General features: G+C 43.8%; 1 pseudogene; it reads left to right on the top strand.

Moving 5' to 3' along the window:
* Positions 1-5,521: 5,521 nt before the first annotated feature.
* LOC103725396 lies at positions 5,522-10,075 on the top strand (annotated as a pseudogene).
* The last annotated feature ends 10,785 nt before the right edge of the window (positions 10,076-20,860 follow it).

Raw genomic sequence — 20,860 nt, 5'->3', positions numbered from 1 at the left:
TAGCTGTCTTGTGCACATTCACAGGCCTTTTCTTGTCTTCTTTCCTGTCTCTGACTTAGCTCTTCTTTCCCTCACCAGTGCTTCTTCATATGAATGGCAAAACAACCAACCAGACAACAACAACAAAAACACTTGTGCTCTAATTTCCCGCTCAGTGAAACCCAGTGTAAAACACAGTTAATCCAACAACTGATCTAGTCTATCCCATGACAAGGTGGGCAGACATCTTCTGTGCTAAAGGAGATGTGCCCTGGGATGACAGTTAAAGGGCAGCATTTGGAGCATGTTGATAGATAGTAAAGCAGCCTATAAAATGGCCCTTGGCGCCCCTCCCCCTGCTTCCTGCACACATACAACCCACCCCCAAAAAACATGGGAAATATTAAGGCAAAAAAGTTAGGGCAAGAAAATTTTGACTTAATTATCCAGTTCTTTAAAAATGTTTCTTCTTTATTTTTGAGAATTTCATACATATATACAATGAAATGTGGTGATATCTAACCCTTATTTTCCCCTTCCCACTCTCAAGCTCTCCACATATCTCTCCCAACATGCTCCCTCCCAACTTATGTCATTTTGTTTTGATAACTTACAAAATGTAGTTAGTGATTCCCATATATATATTCATGGGTGTGGGATTATCTACTGGAGCATGGGAAACTTACCAGTGGCCACAATACTCAATAAAGAATTATTCTCCATCCTCCAGTGACTATCCACTGATAATAATGCCTCTGCATAGAATGAGGCCTGGAGATTGCCTTCTCTATCTGTGCTGGGATTTTGGGTGGCTTGGTCTTGTGTAGGTCTTATTCAGGTAACCACAGCTGCTGTGAGATCATGACTGCAATAGCAATGAATTGTCCAGAAGACAGCATTTCACAGCACTCCTCCTAATCTTTTGCCTCTTACAATTTTTCTCCCTTCCCTTCTGCAATGTTCTCAGAGCCTTGGTGGTGATGGGGTTAATACAGATGTTCTGTTTAGGGAGGAACATTGGTCTCTTATTCTCAGCACTTTAACCAGTCATGCATCCCTCAACTGACTGCTGTCAACTGCAAAAGGAGCTTCTCTGATCAAGGATGAAAGCAGCCCAGGGCTATGAATATAAGCAGAAATAATGAGAAGGCAATTTGATAGAATGATCATTTAGCAAAATATCAATTAGTATGTTCTACCTTAAAGTCTATGACCTCCCCAGGCTTGGGCTTTTTGACTAGGATTATGGTACCACACAAATAAGTCCTTCCTGTGGAGAAATGTAGGAATGACTTTGACAATATGAATGTAGTCTGGATTAATGACTTTTACCTAACCTTACAACCAAAAAAATTGCAGTTTATAATTTAAACAAGCTCACCCAGCCATGGGTTCCTATTATGACCTGGGCACCTGACTGTAATCTCTCAGGACCCTACCTAGTCCTTCGTCAAATATAGTGAATGAATGTGTGTATGATTAACATATCAAAGTGATGAAAGCAATGTGTTTTTCTCATTAAAAACAGTGTGAAGAATCGAGAAGTCTGCCTGAAATGGTGTGTGTGTGATATTCTAGATCTAGGGATCAAAGGGCAAGAGTCTCTGATAAGATAAGGGTGAATCCTAGTTTCTACTTCCCCAGTTTATGCTGGAGATATCATTTCAATAAAAGAATGAGTGAAGCCTGGCTTGAGAGCATAGTTCAGTGACACGTCTGAAGGAAAGAGCTCTCAGAGTGTGGGTCCACTCTTGGCCTTGAAATGAATATGCTAGGAATCAGGCTGATTCTTTATTCAGGCATAACTGTAATGTGTCTTAGAAACACTACATGGCAGGCCTCAAATTCAACCAGAAAGTGGTCAGTTACCCCACAACAGCCATGCCACTATTGCATCACTAGGCAAGGTCCAGCACTGGATAAGACCATTGATATCTTTTCTCTACCAGCAACCTGCATAGCATCTTCTGGCACTATGCAAAGTGTATGGTGTCTTCCAAATTAGGGTCTTACCAAGTAGTTATGGTAAGTAACCAGGGGCAATGGCATTAGTCTGTGTTGTTTTTGTTGACACAAAAGCATAATTCTCATCTCAAAGGGGAAAAGAGATAGTTTATTCTGGAGCCAAATATGAGTGACCATGGCCCAGGAACACAGATTCAAGTTACCCTAAATTCTATGTTCAAACAGCAAAAGGGAAATCTCAGCTGTAAACCTCAGATACTATCTGATGGCATTCTTAGTCTTTGGGTTGGTGGGAGCTAGGGCTTTGTTAAGTTAATACATTCCTAAAGCTTTTTTTTATCTGTCACAAGATGTTAAGTCACGAACAGAGGTGGGCAAGGAGTGGTTACTTAGCGGCTAAACATGACACAATATAAATTGTAAATAGACCCTGGATTTGTAACATTCTGAACTCTCCAGTCGTTTAAGTGCTAATCAGTTGATCAGCCTTGCAGGAAGTTCAGTCCAAGTTGCAGGATTTTTCTGAGAACTTTCGTTCACATTTTGGAGACCTCTGGGGCCTCCTTGACCAATAACTCATAAGGAAGTATCATATGCCCTATACCATGATTTTCATTTAATAATCCATATCTTCTGGGAATGACATTGTACACCCATGCAAGGTAATTGCAGTTGTTGTTTTACTTTGAAGTTAGTTTACTGTGTAGTGGGTTTCCATAAGACTATTTTTATAGATCCTTAGTTTTGGTTAACTCACTTATTATCCCCTTCTTTCCCTCCCCCATCCCTTCTTCATCCTCATTATTCCCCCTTTCTTCATTTCACATGTGTTCTACTAGCCCTCAACTTATTTTTTAAAGTTGGGTTGTGAGATAGTAGGCTTCCACATGGATTTTCATACCCTTTCCTTTGGGTTAGCCCCCTTCTACCCCTTAATTTCCCCATACTCCCATACTCCTCCCTCCTTAAGCATTCCCATCCCCAATACTCCACTTTGCTATTTTCATTTACCTATACTCTACTATCCCCTCTCCCTTACCCCCCCTCAAAAGCTTCTTTCTACTTTCCTGGCTTCCACTTGTGTTCCAAGTTAAGTACACAAAATATAAGATTTGAAGCTAGGATATGGGAGAGAACATATGGTGCTTGTCTTTCTGGGTCTGAGTTACCTTATCCAGCATAAAATTTTCCAGTTCCATCCGTTTACCACAAATTTCACAATTTCATTTTTCTTTATAGCTGAGTAATATTCCATTGTGTACATGTACCACGTTTTTCTTATCCAGTCACCTGTTGATGGACATATAAGTTGATTCTATTTCTTAACTATTGTGAATAGAGCAGCAGTGAACATGGATGTGCAAGTGTCTCTGTAGAAAAATATGAAGTCCAGTGGGTATATGTCTAGGAGTGGTATTCTATTAGTAGTTTAGTGGCTGTTATAGTTCTAGTTTTGGGGGGGAACCTCCAGACTGAGTTTGAAAGTGGCTGCCCTAGCTTACACTCCCACCAACAGTGCATCAGAGTTCCCTTTTCCCACATCCTCTCCAACATTTGTTGTCATTTGTATTCCTGATGCTGGCCATTCTGACTGAGGTGAGATGGAATCTTAAAGTAGGTTTAATCTGTACTTCCTGGCTAGCTGAGAAAGTTGAATACTTTTTAAAGTGTTTCTTAGCCATTTGTATTTCTTCTTTTGAGAATTTTCAGTTTAATTCCATTGCCAATTTTTAATTGTTATTTTATTTTTTAAAAAATATTTTATATGTTATTTTTATTTTATATGTGTGAGTATATTGCCTGCATGTGTGTAAGTGAAGTGCACTCGTGTAGTGCAATGCCCGTGGAGGTCAAACAAAGGCATCAGATCCTCTGGAACTAGAGTTACATACGGTTGTTAGCCACCATGTAGGTGGTGGGAATTGAACCCAGGTCCTCTGCAAGAGCAGTCAGTGCTCTTTACATCTGAACCATCTCTCCAGCCCCCTGGTTGTTTGTTTCCTTAATGTTTTGTATTTTGAAGTTTTATTTATTTATTTTTTGTACATCTTAGACACTAATCCTCTGTGGGATGAATAGAAAGGTATACCCTCAGCCCTACAAAAACCATTCCTATCTGTTGAAGAACTGTCATTCACACAAATTCTTAGGCAAAGAGCTTTTAGTTCAACCAAATATATCCAGGGGCGTGGGGGTAGATATGATCCAGATACATTGTCTTCATGTATGAAATTACCAAACAATATATAATCGGGCAGACATTTATTTTAGAGTCATCTGTACTTCAAGAGTTTCAAGAACTTATTTTGGATTCTTGTCATCACAGTTTTTCACTGTGAATATTACATCATTACTATATGTAAATCTAAACATTAGAGAATTTTTTGAAACACGTGTCCAAAATGGCTGGCAACAAAAGGAATAGAAAGGGATTTGAAAACAAAATCCCACAAATCATCACTCTTACCATTCTAAATCCAGAATAAACACCTGAAACAGAGAAATAAAGGGTAAGTGGTTATGAATAAGAACACCATGTTATGGGTCCAACTATATGAAAACCCTGTGGCAAGAGGAACAGGAGAATAGGATGAAGCATTGTTATGCTCACACCAAGGATCCGACCCTCCACGTGTGTAAAGTTGGACTTCCTCTGGTGTGCTGAATTGGTGTCCGGTACCAGGAGCAGCCCAAACATTGGGGACAACAAATTCAAAACACAGATGGATTCTTGAAGGGCCCACGAGGACAGATAGACCCATCTGTGGCTGTTCTGGCAGCCGCAGTTCCGTTAAAATTGGTGGGCATTGAAATTGTAACCCCAAAGTCTTAACATGCTTGCGGCTCGCTCAAACTTTGGTGTGTATACCTTTAAGGTTAGACGAACTGTTAGAACCCTATAGTCTTCCTGGCATAAAGGAATCGAGTGGCGCAAAAGGACAGACTACCCCCACCCCCCCCCCCCCCCCCCCCGAAAGGAACCCTAACCTGGTACCTTCCTGCCCAGGAGCTTGAGGAGCCTGAGGCTTGGGCCTTTCAGGTGGGCGTTCCTCACAGTTCCTAGGCCTCGGCAGTTCACGTCCACTTTCTACATAGAGGGCGCCTGGAAGACCAAGTCAGTGGCACCAACAGGTATCCGTATTTTAGAAACTCGTAAGATATTAGTGCCCCAGATTTCTTTGGTTTTTATTTTCCCCTTGAGGCAGGGTCTCCCAGGGTACCACAGGTAAGCCTTGAACATACTTGTTCCTGCCTAGGCCTCTGGAACTTACGGTGTGCCCACCTCAGTCTCTGGAGCTCAAGTTACTCCCACCTCAGCCTCCGAGAGCTTACATTACTCCCACCTGAGCCCCTGGAGCTTACAATGCTCCCACCTCGGCCTCCGGAATGTGGGGTGGAGATAAGCCCTACCACACTGGGACGGGGTCAGGGCCAGGAAGTGGGTTTCTCGATGCCCAATATGGAGGTCATATGCTCCAATACAGAGTTGAAATGTGCAGTAATACAGCAGCCACGATTTCCACATCCCTTTGCTAATGCAATACGTTTTTCTTTTCTTTCAGAGCCCCCATTTTCTGTCACAATGCAGCAGGATTTAGAGGAGGCTTTGGACCATGCCTACAATATGATTGAATGCGTCCAAGAGCAACCCCCTCAAGGGAGACCTGCGGCTAGTGAGGAAAAATCAATTCATGAAAAACTGTATGACATTTATGTTGAAGAATGTGAAAAAAAACCTGAGGTGGAAGGACTTACAAGTAATGTCAACTTGCTAGAGAAGCTCGTTAAGAGAGAGTCCTTGCCATGTTTAGTGGTTAACCTATTCCCAGAAAGTCAGGGCTATACTTTGATGATCAAGGACAAAAGTGGAGCCTTTCTGGAGAACTTTGAGGCACCTTATGCAGGACAGAAACTTCTTGACTACTTGGATGCTGGAGAGTTACCTCCGTTTCTGCTTGATGCCCTGGAAAAGTCTCCCGTGAACCTTTTCCAACAGGGGTGTGTCATAGCAGAAATCCGTGACTACAGGCAGTGCAGTGACACAGAGCCTTCCAGTTACCAAACTCGCTATAGTCTCTTATGGCCAAAGTTTCAGTCTCTTGTGTGTGATGTGGAGTCCATGACAAGAGATGGCTGCCAGTGGACTCAGGAAGAAAAACTTGAGCTTGAAAGCCAAACGATCCTAGCTACATCGGAGCCACTGTATCTGGAGCTACTGTGTCTAGATCCCTCTGCCACTGTCACCTGCACAGCTAACGAACTGCTGTATAATGAGCAGAAAATGATAATGGACTCCCTGGGAGAAAGCTTCATGCGACATGAGCGGTCCTGTCTAGAACTGAAAGAAGAGGAGGAGGAAGAGGAAGAAGAGAATATATGCACAGCTTCCCCTGATGTTACAATGGTCGCTTGCAAAAAACAACCAGAAATAAAACCAAGTGACCCGGGTGACCTGAAGATTGCTGAAGCAGGAAAGTGGAATCAGAGACCCCGTGACCTGGCCCTCCCTTCAGAGATGGATTTGCAGAACTGTGCTAAAGGGGAGCTGTCTGTGCCATGTGATGAGTCAGAACTACCAACAACCTGGCCAGATCTTGAGGTAAACCATGGTTGTGTGTTTGAATGTGAAGATGGCAGTCAGCTCTGGGATACCAAGTCTGGTATCATGCAATTCTTTAATGATCCATTTTTCTTTGCTGAAATGGGGCCACCCACAGAGGATGTGTCTACAGATAGTCAGATGTGTTTCCCCGAAATATCCCCGAGTAACTGTTCAGATGATTTCATGGGTGGGGCAAAGACTGAGTCTCAGAAGGTAGTGGATGTGTTCCAGAGGTCTGCCCAGAGAAAGGCCAAGTGTTCAGGCAAGATGCCACGGAAGTCCAGTGGCTCAAAATGTCTCAGCCAGCCCTCCCAAGAAAAGAGAGCCAGGACCAGTTTGGTGCCACGTTCAGTCGTGGAGTTGGTAACTAAACCTCCAGCTCCACCAGTCACACTTCCCTCCAGCTCAGGACAGGGCTCTTCAGCTCGAAGGCATCCCTCACCACAGGCTATTAGAGGTAGGAAGCTTCCAAGAATTGCTCCTGCTCCCACCCCAGTCATCCTGGCTCCACCAGCCTTTTCGGGAGTAAGCAGGATTGGCACCCCTCTTCCAATTGTCCAGCCCCCTGCTCGCTCATCAGAAAGCAGCCCAGACACCCAGGGTTCTGCCAGTGCCACTGATATGAACATCATCAATTTGTTAGGCCTAGCCCAGGGAGCCCCTGTTTTGATGAGTGGTTCATCCCAGGTACTCACCTGCCCTGATGGTGCCCCAACATCTACAGGAACCCCTCCTAGCAGCCATCTGTCTCCTAGAGGTCAGATGCCCAGTGCCCAGACCAGGGCAACACAGAGCTCTGTGCAGACATCTGTGCAATTAATTCTAAATAATGTTTCAGGTCAGGTAACAGTAAAACTTCCACATGGCTCTGTCGTTTTGCACCCACAGCTGCAACCACTGCAGCAGACACAGTTAAAGCTGCAGCAACCAGAGCAGGTGCAGAAGCCACAACAGCAGTCAGAGCAGGTGCAGGTGCAGGTACAGCTGCAGCTGCCACAACATCAGCAGGATCAGGTGCAGCTGCAGCTGCAGCTTCAGCATCCACAACAGCAGGATCAGGTACAGCTGCAACTTCAGCTGCAGCAGCCACAACAGCAACAGGAGCAGGTGCAGTTGTACCTGCAGCTAGAAGAGCAGCAAGAGCAGCTGTTTATGTTGATTACAAAACAGTATGAGCCACCCAGGGCTCCTCTTCCTTCACAGCCAGTGTCACCATCTCCTGCCCAGGGGTCTAGCACTCAGCAGTTGGCCTTGCCAACTCAGCAAATTGGTGTCCTTAACCTTTCTGGGGCCGTGGGGGTTCAGCAACCCCAGGCACCCGTCTTGTCTCAGGTGGACTATGCCCGGCACAGCCATGCACAGGGCTTTCCTTCACAGAGCTTGCCATGCTCCACTTTCCTGGCCCAGCAGCCTCTGGTTCAGATCCAGAATGTGCAGCTGAGATTCATGCCACATACACCGGCTGTGCCCAGAGGTGCCTCTCAGTGCAGACAGCAGAGGCACACAGCTGGCTTGTCCAAAGGTAGAGGGAGGGGAGGCCCATCAACCACCCTAAAGTCCTAAGCCTTACCTTAGTTTTCCTCTCTCTAAAATGCACCAGCATTGAGCCAAATAATTTCTGGTTTTAGTGCCTCTTTGATATTTGTAATGTGCCAATATTTTACAGTTTAAAATATAAAAAAAAGTATAATACCCAAGTTTTACATAGAAGTAGGGAAGAGATATTAAAAACTGGCGCTCTTTTACATAAGTTATTATTTTTGTTGTTGACATATGTTATTGTAGTACCCTGATGTGTATCCACATCTAAGGAGTTAACTGACATTAGACTCCTCCAGGTTGTAATTTCTCCAAATATTAAAACAGCAATAACAATACACTTCAAGTTAATAATTTGGCAAGAAATGCTTATTTGTCAATCTTTAAAGGGTGATAAAAAAACATTTTGCTCTCTTAACAATTTTAAGACTACAGCTCAGTATTAGTAAGTACATTTGCCTTATTGTGCAGTGAAGTTCTAGAACTTTTCACTGTGCAGAACTGGAGCTCTGTACCTGTTAACCATCAACCCCCCTCTTGCTGTCCCCCAGCCCTGGCTCCCACCCTTCTGCCCTCTGTCTCCAGGAGTCCGAGTACTCTGGGTACCTCGCAGAAGTGGAAGCATAGGGTGCTTATTATTTTCAGGCTGCCCCTTTTCACTAGGCATGATGGGTCATGCATGTTGTGCCATGGGTCACTGGTTTTGTGAAATCTTTCCCGTGTTTAGTGTGTAAGGAATTGACCTGTCGACCAGGAGGAATGCCTTTCAGTAGAAGCTTGTTGGTATTTGGTTACTGAGTTCTTGTACACAATGAATAAAATATAATTCGTGTAAATACATTTTGAAGACTTAAATCCAAAGAAACTAGAGGAAAACGACAGTTGTCGCACTGAAGTTGTGTGTCCCCGAGTCGTTATATGTGTGGAATGGGGACAGTGGCAGGTTTCTTGGTGACCATCCCCAGCCCTTCAAAGGCTGCCCTGTCAGACCCCAGCTGTCCTCCTCAGGTCCTGTCACTGGCCTAGAAAAGGCACTGTGGAATGGCTTGCTGTGGCCTCCCTTTCTAAAGCCGTTGACATGTGGGAGAACCCTCGCTTACTTGCACAAAGGTAACCAAGCACTTGAAAACTGTTTTCTTTGCTTTTGCAATGCCCACAGCCTTCTGAGGCTGTTAAGTGGGACCTCGTCCTCCCCTTCCTTTCCCTCCCTCTGTTTGTTCATCACCAGTTGTTCAGCAGGCCCTGCCCCTCACCTCATCTCTGTTATTCTTTTTGTTTCACTGGGACTGAACTTTCCTGACCTTTTCCACTCTTTGCCTTTAGAAAACGGAGGTGTAATTCATTATATAACATTTGTTATCCGTTTTTCCATTCCATTTACCCATTCCAAGGTACTGTTCCGTAGCATTTACTACACTGGCAGCGTTGCTCAGCTGGCACCCCTGAGCCCCAAAACGTGCTCAGCACTTCAAAAGAAATCCCTGCACCTGTTAAGCACTCAGTCTTCCTCCCCGTGCCCCCAGCCGCTGGCAACCACCAGTTTGCTTTCTGTCCCCACGGAGGACAAATATTTCCTGGTAAGTGTGTTCTCAATATTTCCTAGTAAGTGAATCCTGTGACGTATGGTGTTTTGTCTGACCGAAAGCCTGGCATGTTTTTGAGGTTTATTCATGTCGTGCTGTGTGTCAACACCTCAGTCCTCTTTGGCTCAGGGATACTCCACTGTCTGTATACGGCCTGTTCTGCATCCATGCGGCCACTGTTCAGCACTTGGGATGTGTCCACCTTTTGGCTGCTGTGGATAGTGGTGCTGTCATCATTCATGTACGGGGTTTTGTTTTAGAGTCTCAAATTTTGTTCTGTTGCATAACATTTGTCATTTTTAAGCATGAGTGTATGTTCGTCTACCTTAACAAGAGATGGAAACTCGGTCTGTCATTTGTAAAGAGATTAGTGAAGGGAGCATTACCCGAGATCATCACGGCATAGACCACCTGTACTAAGGTCCTCCTGGTGCTGTTCAACAAAGATTTGTCCTCTTTCAAGCAAACTCGTCAGATTTGCCATCTGAGTGACAGTGAGCTGGTTGGAGCATCCTGGACATTGTCCGGAGTGCCGCCTACATGTGGAAGAAGTGAGCCAGCCCAGGGAGAGTTGAAAGGAGCTTAAGTTCAGCCTTCAGAGCCAAGCAGCCATCTGCCTTCAGCATCTTGTGGGATTTGGTGTCCTTCCTCCCTTTACTCTGTACCCGGCCCTCTCAGATCCAACAGGGAGGGACCGGCAGAATTTTTGCTCGAGTGATGTACCCTTCCTTTCCAGGTAGACAAATAAATTCAGCTTTGTTTCCAATTGCCATTTGATGATATCCGTTTGCTTCCTTCTAGTGATCCCCATTGGGGTGACAATTTGATACAACTACCACAGTGATGAAGAATAAAGTGTACCAGCTTTGTTCTGTTTTATAACCTATGTAAGGATGGTTTTCTACATAGTGCATTCTATTGCATGCTTAGACAGGATAGGGCTAATGCTGATAACAGAGAAAAGTAGATGCACTGGGGAGATGGCTTGAGGGATAAAGTGCCTTCCTTACAAACATGAGGGCCTAAGTTTGGATCCCTGGCACCCAGGTAACAGCCAGATGTGATCGCACATGTCTGTGACTCTGGTCCTAGGGGTGGGTGTGGAGAGAGGCAGATGCCTGGAGCTTCCTGGCCAGTTAGTCTAACCAGTTAGTGAACTCTGGGTTCAGTGAAAGACCTTGACTTAACAGATAAATCGGTGAGCAGGGGCTGGAGAGATAACTCAGCAGTTAAGAGCACTGACTGCTCTTGTAGAAGACCCAGGCTCAATTCCCAGCCCTACATGGTGGCTAAAAACCGTCTGTAACTCCAGTTCCAGAGGATTGCCCTCTTCTGACCTCCGAGGAGGGCATTACACAACACAGGTGCACCTACATATGTGCAAGCGTTATACTCTACACACACAACAAAAAAAATATTTTCTTAAAAAATATAAGGTGAATCAAGCATGGTGACACACAACTTTAATCCCAGCACTCGGGAGCCAGCGGCAGGCTCTCTGTAAGATCCAGGCTAGCTGGCTGTACATAGCAAGTTCCAGGCCAGTTGGGGCTACAGGGAGACCCTGTCTCAGAAAAACTAACCAACACAAAAGGTGGAAAATAATCATGGAAAAATCCAATGTTGACCTCTGGCCTCCACATGCACATGTGCACCAGTACACGTACACTGCACAGACACACACATACAAGAAACATACAAATGATGCTTCAGGATATAGAAGAACTGACTTTATTTTTTTTAGTTTGATTTCATTTTATGTGTATGAATGTTTTGCCTGTGTGTATGTAAGTGTACTATGTGCATGCAATGCTGCAGAGGTCAGAAGAGCATCAGATCCTCTGGAACTGGAATTAAGGAGAGGTATGAGGCACTATGTGGGTACTGAGAACCAAACCAGGGTCCTGCAGCCAGTGTCTTAATCCCCTAAGCCATTTCTCTAGTCCCAGAGCAACCTACTTTTATTGTGAATCTTTCTACCTCAATTAACCTAATCAACATAATCCCTCACAGGCATGACCAATGGCTAAAAAGCCCCCTCACAGGTGTGCCTGTAAGCTTGCCACCTAGGTGACTCTAGACATCCTAGAGCTGACAACACAAACCAGCACAACAGCTATATTAAAAAGTAGATATGCTTGACTATTCATTCAGTAAAATTTGTCAGTGTAACTAATATCTAGCCTAATTTTGGACTAGTGATGAACAGAAATGATATTTTGGGGTACCTGGAAAAGTAAAATGTCATGAAAACATGATTTCTGGGGCTGGAGAGATGGCTCAGTTAAGAGTACTGACTGCTCTTGCAGAAGACCCAGGTTCAGCTCCCAGCATGCACATAGTGGCTAACAAGCATCTGTAACCAGTGCCCTCTTCTGACCTCCATAGGCATTGCACAACATGGGTGCACTTAACGTACGTGTAGGCAATACACTCATACACATAAAAATAATACAAAATTTTAAAAGATTTAAATCTAGGGGCTGGAGAGATGGCTCAGCGGTTAAGAACACTGGTTGTTCTTGCAGAAGACCCAGGTTCGAATCCCAGCACCCACATGGCAGCTAACAACTGTCCGTAATGCCAGTCCCAGGGGATCTTACAGCCTCTTCTGACCTCCGCGGGCATTGCATGACACAGGTGCACTTACCTACATGGAGGCAATACATGTATGCACATTAAATAAATAAATAAAATTTTTTAAAAAGATTTAAATCTGATTTCACTGCAAACTGATGAACTTTGCTAATTTTATGGTGGTTTGGTGTCTACATATATTTAGGAAATGCTGTATTTCGTTTAGAAGTCAGAGAAAATGATGATATAAGATCTCTTTTCCTCATTAAGTTCTTGGGTTCTTAGATGTGTCCCCCCGACACCACTGAAAAATAGAAAAATAGGGAAGTGAGTAAGCCTCACTCCCAACAGTGTATGTTACATGAGCAACATCACAGGTGATAAGTTTACTTACTTTGTATATAGAAATCAAATTATTAAATCAATTATTGAATAGTTATCTCAGTAGCTTGGAAAGGAATTGTTTGCAAGGCATGAGTGAGTCATTTAATGTTCAGAACAACCCTATTGGATTTTGTGTTTAACTCCAACTCCAAATGAGGAACAGAGAGGTTGGTATAACTTGCACAAGATCATACATCTAGTTAATAGGAGGCCAAGGGTTTTTGTTTTGTTTTGTTTCGTATTTCTTTTTTTTAATATTTTATTTTTATTTTGTGTGTGTGTTTTGTTTACACATATGTAAGTGCACCACATATATGCCTGGTGCCTGAAGAAGCCAAAAGAGGGCACCAGATCCCCTGAAACTGGAATTAAGGACAGGTGTTAGCTGTCTTGCCAAACCCAGGACCTCTGGAGGACTAGTCAGTGCTCTTCTCCAATGAGCCATCTTTTCAGCCCTGGAGAGCAAGATTTGAATACAGGGGGCCTGGAAAAATGGCTCAGTGGTTAATTGCAGAGGACCTAGATTTGGTTCCCAGCACCCATGGGGTGGCTAACAATTGTCTTTAACTCCAGTTCCAGGCGATCCAGCACCCTCTTCTGGCTTTCACAGGCACCAGGCACATATATGGTACACTTAAATACATGCAGGCAAAACACTCATACACCTAAAATAAAAACAATAAATAAATTTTTTTAAAGATTTGAATTTAAGTAGTCTGGCTCCAGAATCCATTGTCTTTTTTTTTTTTAATCTTTTTGAGACAGGGTCTCCCTGTAGCCCTAGCTGGCCTGGAACTTGTTATGTACACCAGGCTGGTGTTGAACTCACAGAGATCGACCTGGCTCTGCCTCCCGAGTGCTGGGATTAAAGGTGTGCACCACCATGCCCAGCTGAGAATCCATTGTCTTAATCACTAAACTGAAGCTGTATAATAAGTATAAAAGGATAGTCTCAGCAGAACTAGGGATAAGGATACCGCTTATATAGTTATTTCCATAGGAAAATATAAAAAAAAATATTTGGGATACTTCCATAGATTCACAGTCCCTTAATGTAGGGACCCAAGATAATCAAACACTCTAGTATATCCACAATAGTGAAATAATCAAAATTATCTCAAAGAATTACCTGGACCACACATGAAGAAGAGCTAGAACCATGTGTGGAAGGCTTCCACTGAACTCAGCTTCCTCTAGAACCAATGGCTTCCCTTCCTGACTAGAGGGCCATAACTTCTGATGGGTTCTATCAAGAGCTGTAAAGGGCCAGACAGGGTGGTTCATGCTTGAATCTCAGCACTTGGGGAGGCTGAGGCACGAGGATTGCCTAGAGTTGGAGGCTAGCCTGGGCTACAGAGTGAAGTCCAAAAGCATGAGATTAAGGTTCATATTGGTTCATTTGTACCTTAAGTTCCAAGAGGACAACAGGGATGTAGGCCCAGGTGAATGCTGCACATACAGTGGGTATGTGTCACAGCTGAGGAAGCTAAGCTTAGGAAATAGCAATTTTGTTGTTATTTTGAGATAGGGTCTCACGATGTAGCCCTGGCTGGCCTGGAACTTGCTGTGTACACCAGGCTGGCCTTGAACTCACAGATATCTACCTGCCTCCGCCTCCCCAAGTGCTGGGATCAAAGGTGTGCACCACTACATCTGGCCTAAAATTAATTTACTTGATTTTTAATTATTTACTTGATTTTTAATTTTTATTCATGTGTGTATGTCTGAATGTTTGTGTGTGCATGCTATATGTGTTCAGGTGCCCATGGAGGCCAGACAAATTCCTTGGAGCTGGTGTTCCAGGCAGTTGTGAGCTGCCTGACAGTGGGTGCTGGGAACTGAACTTGGGTCCTCTGGAAGAGCAGCAGGCACTCTTAACCTCAAATCCACCTCTCCAGTCCTGAGAATAGCAATTTTTTTAAAGGAAGCTGCCAGAAAAGCTGACCAGTTGTGCTCTTGGCTGGTGTGTGTGTGTGTGTGTGTGTGTGTGTGTGTGTGTGCGTGTGTGTGACATTTTTGCCCTTAGCCCCATAGGGACATAGTATCTCTATCTCCTAAGGCTGTCCCCTATACAAACTTCCTGGAAAAGTAGGTCCAGAATTAAAGCTGCCAGTTCCTCTGCTCATAAGACAGGCAGAAGCATGAGAAACCCATGGAGAAAGTGTCTCCCAGCAGACTGCAGGGGCTGGCAATTGGAATTCCTCACCACTCCTTTGAAGAGCGAGCATCTGATGCCAGACTTCTGACAGGTAAGAAGTATTCTCATCCCTACACTGATAAGGTGGTTTTCTTGTGTTCACTTTGTAAAGGAGAGCCTATCTATGGAACATGAGCCCCCATTGTGCAGCCAGGAAGGTGCTGTAGCACCTTCTCTAATGTATGATGAGAAGGAAGGGGACGTAGGCCTTCTCTTTCCTGGCTACCCTAGCCGCCTAAGTTTTCCTTCTCTCCAATAAGGCCTGTGACTTAATTAATGCATTCCATGCCCTGCTGCATGGCAGGTGAGCCCCATGTGATCTCAGTACCATAAATGAAGAAAAATACTGGATCTCTAAGAGATCCCAGCAGCCCGGAAGAACAGATAGAACAGGCACCTAGAAAGCAGAATTACTAAAAGAGGCAAATAACAACTTTAAAAAAAAATCCTCCAGGGGCTGGAGACATGGCTCAGTGGTTAAGAGCACTGGTTGTTCTTGCAGAAGACCCAGGTTCGAATCCCAGCACCCACATGGCAGCTAACAACTGTCTGTAACTCCAGTCCCAGGGGATCTGACAGCCTCTTCTGACCTCCGTGGGCATTGCATGACATGGGTGCACTTAACTGCATGCAGGCAATACACACATACACATAAAATTTTTTTAAATTTTAAAAAATCCTCCAGTCATGGTAGCTCATGCCTTTAATCCCAGCACTTGGGAGGCAGAGGCAGGTGGATCTCTGTGAGATCCAGGCCAGTCTGGTCTACACAGCAAATTCCAAAGTTCCAAGCCAGCTAGGGCCACAGGGAGACCCTGTATCAAAAAAAACAGAGAATAGAATAAAATAAAACCAAGACTTAAAGTCATCAAATACAGCACTGCTTTGGACTAAGACCTTCCTTGCATGCAAACTTTTTGTAATCAGATGTCATAATTTCAAATTTTCAACTACAGGAGTTGAGCTAAAGGAGAGAAGAGCTTCCATGGCATCCAGAGTCAATATTCCGCGTGAGGCAGTAGAAATAGCTCAAAACACAATATCTCAAAATACAAACAGGTAAAATTATTTTTTAAAAAAAGGCACTTGGCTGGGCGTGGTGGCACACGCCTTTAATCCCAGCCCTTGGGAGGCAGAGACAGGTGGATCTTTGTGAGTTCAAGGCCAGCCTGGTCTACATAGTGAGTTCCAGGACAGCTGGGGCTATAGGGAGACCCTGTCTCAAAAAGACCAAAAAAAAGGCACTTGGAGAAAGTTAGAAATAGGTGATATAATAAGCAAAAACATGTCAAGGAAGGGGGGAGGAAATATATCAAGGATGGGGCATAAGCATGATTAAGTAAGAAAATAAATTTTCTTTGAACAACAGCAAAAAAGACCAGAGTATAAATTGAAATGGTGCACTGAGCCAGGCATGGTTGTGCCTGCTTGTAATCCCAATGCTAATGAATTGGAGGCAGGAGGATCAGGAGTTAAAGGCCAGCCTCAGCTACAGAGTAAGGTTGTTTTTTTTTTTTTCAAATAAATGTTTCCCCTACATGTAAGTGTACCACTTGCATGCAGTACCCTCCAAGGCCAAAAGAGGGCATCAGATCCCCTGGAACTGGAGTTACAGTTGTTATCCGCCATGTGCATGATGGGAATCAAACTCAGGTCCTCTAGAAGAGCAGCCAGTGCTCTAAATCGCTGAGTCATCTCTCCAACCCACCCATCCCCATTAGTCCTTTTTGTTCCCCTAGACAGTTTGACTTCTACTTTCCTGTCATACATGATTTTAGGTCTCTATATAAAATCTAGAGATCACAAATGAGAGAAGACATGCTATTTGTCTTTCTGAGACTTAATTTGCTTAATCTGATTGTCTCCAGTTGCTTCCATTTATCACAAGCAGATATTTGAATTATGCCTGTGTAATTGGGCTCACCAACCTGTGCTTCAGCTTTCTACTATGAGAGGAACATAACTGTGGGAGGCTCCTGATCCAAGGGGAATGAAAATTACATCAAGAAGACATGGGCTCAACCTGTAGCCTTAGAGTTAAGCCCAACCTCAATTTGTAGGTGTGTGACTGACCGACCAGTAAATGCGATTGTTTAACACCACTGAGATTTTCTTAAATTGTTATTTATTATATGTGTGTATGTATGTGGGTGTGCATGTGGCATAGTGTGTGCGTGTGCAGATAGGAGGACAAGTTGTGGGAGTCAGTTTTCTCCTTCTATCATGTGGGTCCCAGGAATTGAACTCAAGTCATCAATCTTGGTGGCAAGTGCCTTCACTGGCTGAGCCATCTCACCAGTCCACCATAAACTCACACAGGCACACATACACATAAATAAAAATAGATTAATCTTTAAAAAAAAATAGAAACAGGGTAGGAGAGATGGCTCAGCAGTTAGGAGCTCTGGCTACTCTTGCAGAGGACCCAGGTTTGATTCCCAGCACCCACATGGCAGCTAACAACCGTCAGTAACTCCAATTCCAGGGGATCCAACACCCTCTTCTGGCCTCTGTGGGCTTTGTTTGTACAACATGGTGCACCTACATGCATGCAGGCAAAACACTCATATACATTAAATAAAATTTCAAAAAATAAAAAGAGCACTATTACTATCAGGAAAGGGGGACCATAGCTGAAAGAACTTAAGGAGACTGAGAAGAAACATTAAGAATAGCAGGAGGACGGGGCTGGAGATAACGCTCAATGGTAGAACATTTGTCTAGCATGTGTGAGGCCCTAGGTTCAATCCCCAGTACTGAAATAAAACCAAACAAAAAGACAAAATTACAAAATGAGGGGCTGAGAATATAGCTCACTTGGTAAAGTGCTTACCTAACAAGCACAAGGACCTGAATTCAGTCCCCAGGACCCACACTTGTAACCCCAGCACTGAAGAGGTAGAGATGGGAGGATCCCTGGGGTTCCCTGGCCAGACAGCCTAGCCTGCTTGGCAAGCTTTGGGCTACTGAGAGACCCTGTCAAAAAGTAAGATGGATGGTTCTTGAGGAATGACATCCAAAGCTGCCCTGTGACCACCAAATGCATGTGCACACACACACACACACACACACACACACACACACGAAAATGCCAGGCATGGTGGCACAGGCCTGCAATCCCAGGACTTGGAGGCAGGAGGATCAGGAATTCAAGGTCAGTCTTGGCCTTATTATAATTAATTTGAGGCCAGTCAAAACAAACAAAAAACACAGAAAGGGGGACTGGAGAAGACTCAGTGGTTAATAGTACTGACTGCTCTTGCAGAGGACCTGGGTTTAAGTCCTAGCACCCCATGTCGGCTAACAACCCATCCATAACTCCAGTTCCAAGAGATCTGGACACCGTTTTCTGACCTCTGAGGGCATTGTACAACATGGGTGCACCTTACACACATGCACACAATACACTCATACACATAGAAATAATAAATAAAATATTTTTTAAACACAAAAGGACAGATGCTTAAAGAAAGAAGAAATTCTGTCATAAATATGTTATATCTTTAACAACATAGCTGCTAAGCATATAAAGATGTAAAGAGGGCTGGAGGGATGGCTCTGCAGCTGAGAGCACTGGCTACTCTTGTAGAGGACCCAGGTTCAGTTCCCAGCACCCACATGGCAGCTAACAATCATCTGTAACTCCAGTTCCAGGTGATCCAATGCCCTGTTTTGGCCTCTACAGGCATTGCACACACATGTACACTACACATGCAGAGAAACCACTCAAAACCCCGGACCTGGAGTTACAGATGTTGTAAGCCACCATGTAGGTGCCGGGAAACAAACCCTGGTCCTCTGCAAAAGTAGTTAGTACTCTTAAATCACTGAGCCATCACTCCAGCCCCCAAAATACAAACATATGTTTTTAATATTTATTATTTTTATTTTATGTATATGAGTGTATTGCTTGCATGTATATAAGTGCACCTGTGTCATGCAATGCCCACAGAAGGCAGAAGAGGATGTCATATCCCCTGGAACTGGAGTAGGACAGTTGTTAGCCACCATGTGGGTGCTGGAAATCAAAACCAGGTCCTCTGCAAGAGCAGCCAGTGCTCTTAACCACTGAGCCATCTATCCAGTCCTAATGCATATATTTTTTAAAAAAGAATGTAAAGAAGCAAGTCCAGGATTGAGTCTTGAAGAGTGCCCATATTTACAGGTTAGGAAAAAAGACAGAAAAGGTGACAAGAAATAAAGAGGGGTTAGGGAGCTGGTTCAGTGGTTAAAGTCTTGCAAAGCCGGAGGACTGGAGTTCTAATGCCAAGAACACACATAATTACCAGGTGGGCGTGGTAGCCTGCCTGTAATTCCAGCTTGGTAGGTGGAGTCAAGGGAACCCAGAGCAAGCTGGCTAATGAGAGCAGCTATATTGGAGAGCTCTGGGTTTGATTGAGAGATCCTGCCTCAAAGAATGACGTTGAAATATACTAGAGGATGAGTCCCATCAACAACCTCGGGCTTCCACATGGGTGTGTGTGAGGGTGAACCCATAGATACGTGAAAAATGGGAAAAGAAAAGAAAAAAGAAAACAGGAAGGTAAGAAACGGTAAAAAGATCCCTGTACCTTGAGAGCCCCCCCTCCCCGATCTATAGGTTAAAAATGAACAGAGCACCAGAGTTCACACTAGCTCCCTACTCAGGACCAGCTCTGGCTAGAAAACACAGATCTTGGATGATGGCTTGCCTGGCTGTGTGGAGGTTTTGGAGCCACGGGATTTTGCATGCAGCCCTCTATTCTCCCACATCTGCAATTTGTAACAGATTATAATTGAGATGCACAGTGCTGAATGGAGTTCTTTTTATCTAAATGGGAGTTTTGTAGGATTGGAGGGTTGTTAAGAAAGGAACAGATGCCCAGTGTATGGGTGGCATCGTGGAACACACTAGCATGTGGAAATAAAAAGAGGGTGCCCATTATTTCCCATTAAAAGATCCATTAAACACTCTCAGACTTAAGAAGTCAGCCTATGTTAAGACAATGAAATGTTTCCTACCAGATAAAAGCCCCCCTTTCTCTTCTGCGGACTAATCAAGAATCTATACTTACCATAAAATTTTAGTGATAATTTTAGGGAAGTTTTCTAATAGCTATAGGAATTACAACTGTTTCATATTGCAAAATGCAGGTCCTAACCCTGTTCTGCGCCTTAAAATGTGCAGACCTTTTGTTTTTCAGTCACGCTGATCTATCACAGTTAATATTCCACTTTGCATAGTGACTGCCCCCTCACCCCAACACACACACACACACACACACACACACACACACACACACAATACAGTCTTTTTTCCTTAAACAGACAGTAAACTGTGAAAGAAAATGACACACTGAACAAAATACATGGTGATCAAGATGTTATCTTAGGCTTCCATCACTCCCTATTCAAGATTTTGCTGGTATTCTTTTTAAAGATTTTTTTATGTGTATGAGTGTTTTGCCTGCAAGTATGTAAATGTACCACATGTGTGCCTGGTACCCAGGAAGGCCAGAAGAGGGAGTCCCTGAAACTGGAGTTATTGACAGTTGTGAGCTGCCACGTGGGTCCTGGTAATTGAACCCCAGCATCCTCTGGAGGAGAGCCAGTGCTCTTAACCACAGAACCATCTCTCCAGCCCTTGCTGGTAATTTTAGTTAGCAGATACGAGAGGAATTGGGGCTGGAGGGTAAAATGTACCTCATTTGAAGTCGAACAAGAGAAGGAAAGTTAAAAGGTAGATGATGTTCCAGCTACATCTTCCCTGATTGTACTTTTTAAAAATTATTTATTTAATAACCACATACTTAGAAGAACCATTTCATTACAGCAGCGTTGGCATATTCAATAACAATTTCCAGAGCTAAGATGCATCTCTTTCAAAATTGGCTGTAAATTTTTGTAAAAGATCTCCATTTCATTATTAAAATACACAGTTTTATACAGAAAAATTCACTTTTAATACAACTAACATTAAGATGCATATGCATTTCTAATCTCTATATATCTGATTATTACTAGTCACAGTCAGTTACTTTCTGAGCTCCTTAG

Source organism: Nannospalax galili, unplaced genomic scaffold (assembly GCF_000622305.1).
Source record: "Nannospalax galili isolate Female #2095 unplaced genomic scaffold, S.galili_v1.0 scaffold7, whole genome shotgun sequence".
Classification (NCBI taxonomy): Eukaryota; Metazoa; Chordata; class Mammalia; order Rodentia; family Spalacidae; genus Nannospalax; species Nannospalax galili.
Note: the sequence above shows the minus strand (reverse complement) of the source record. Positions and strands in the feature narration are given on the sequence as shown.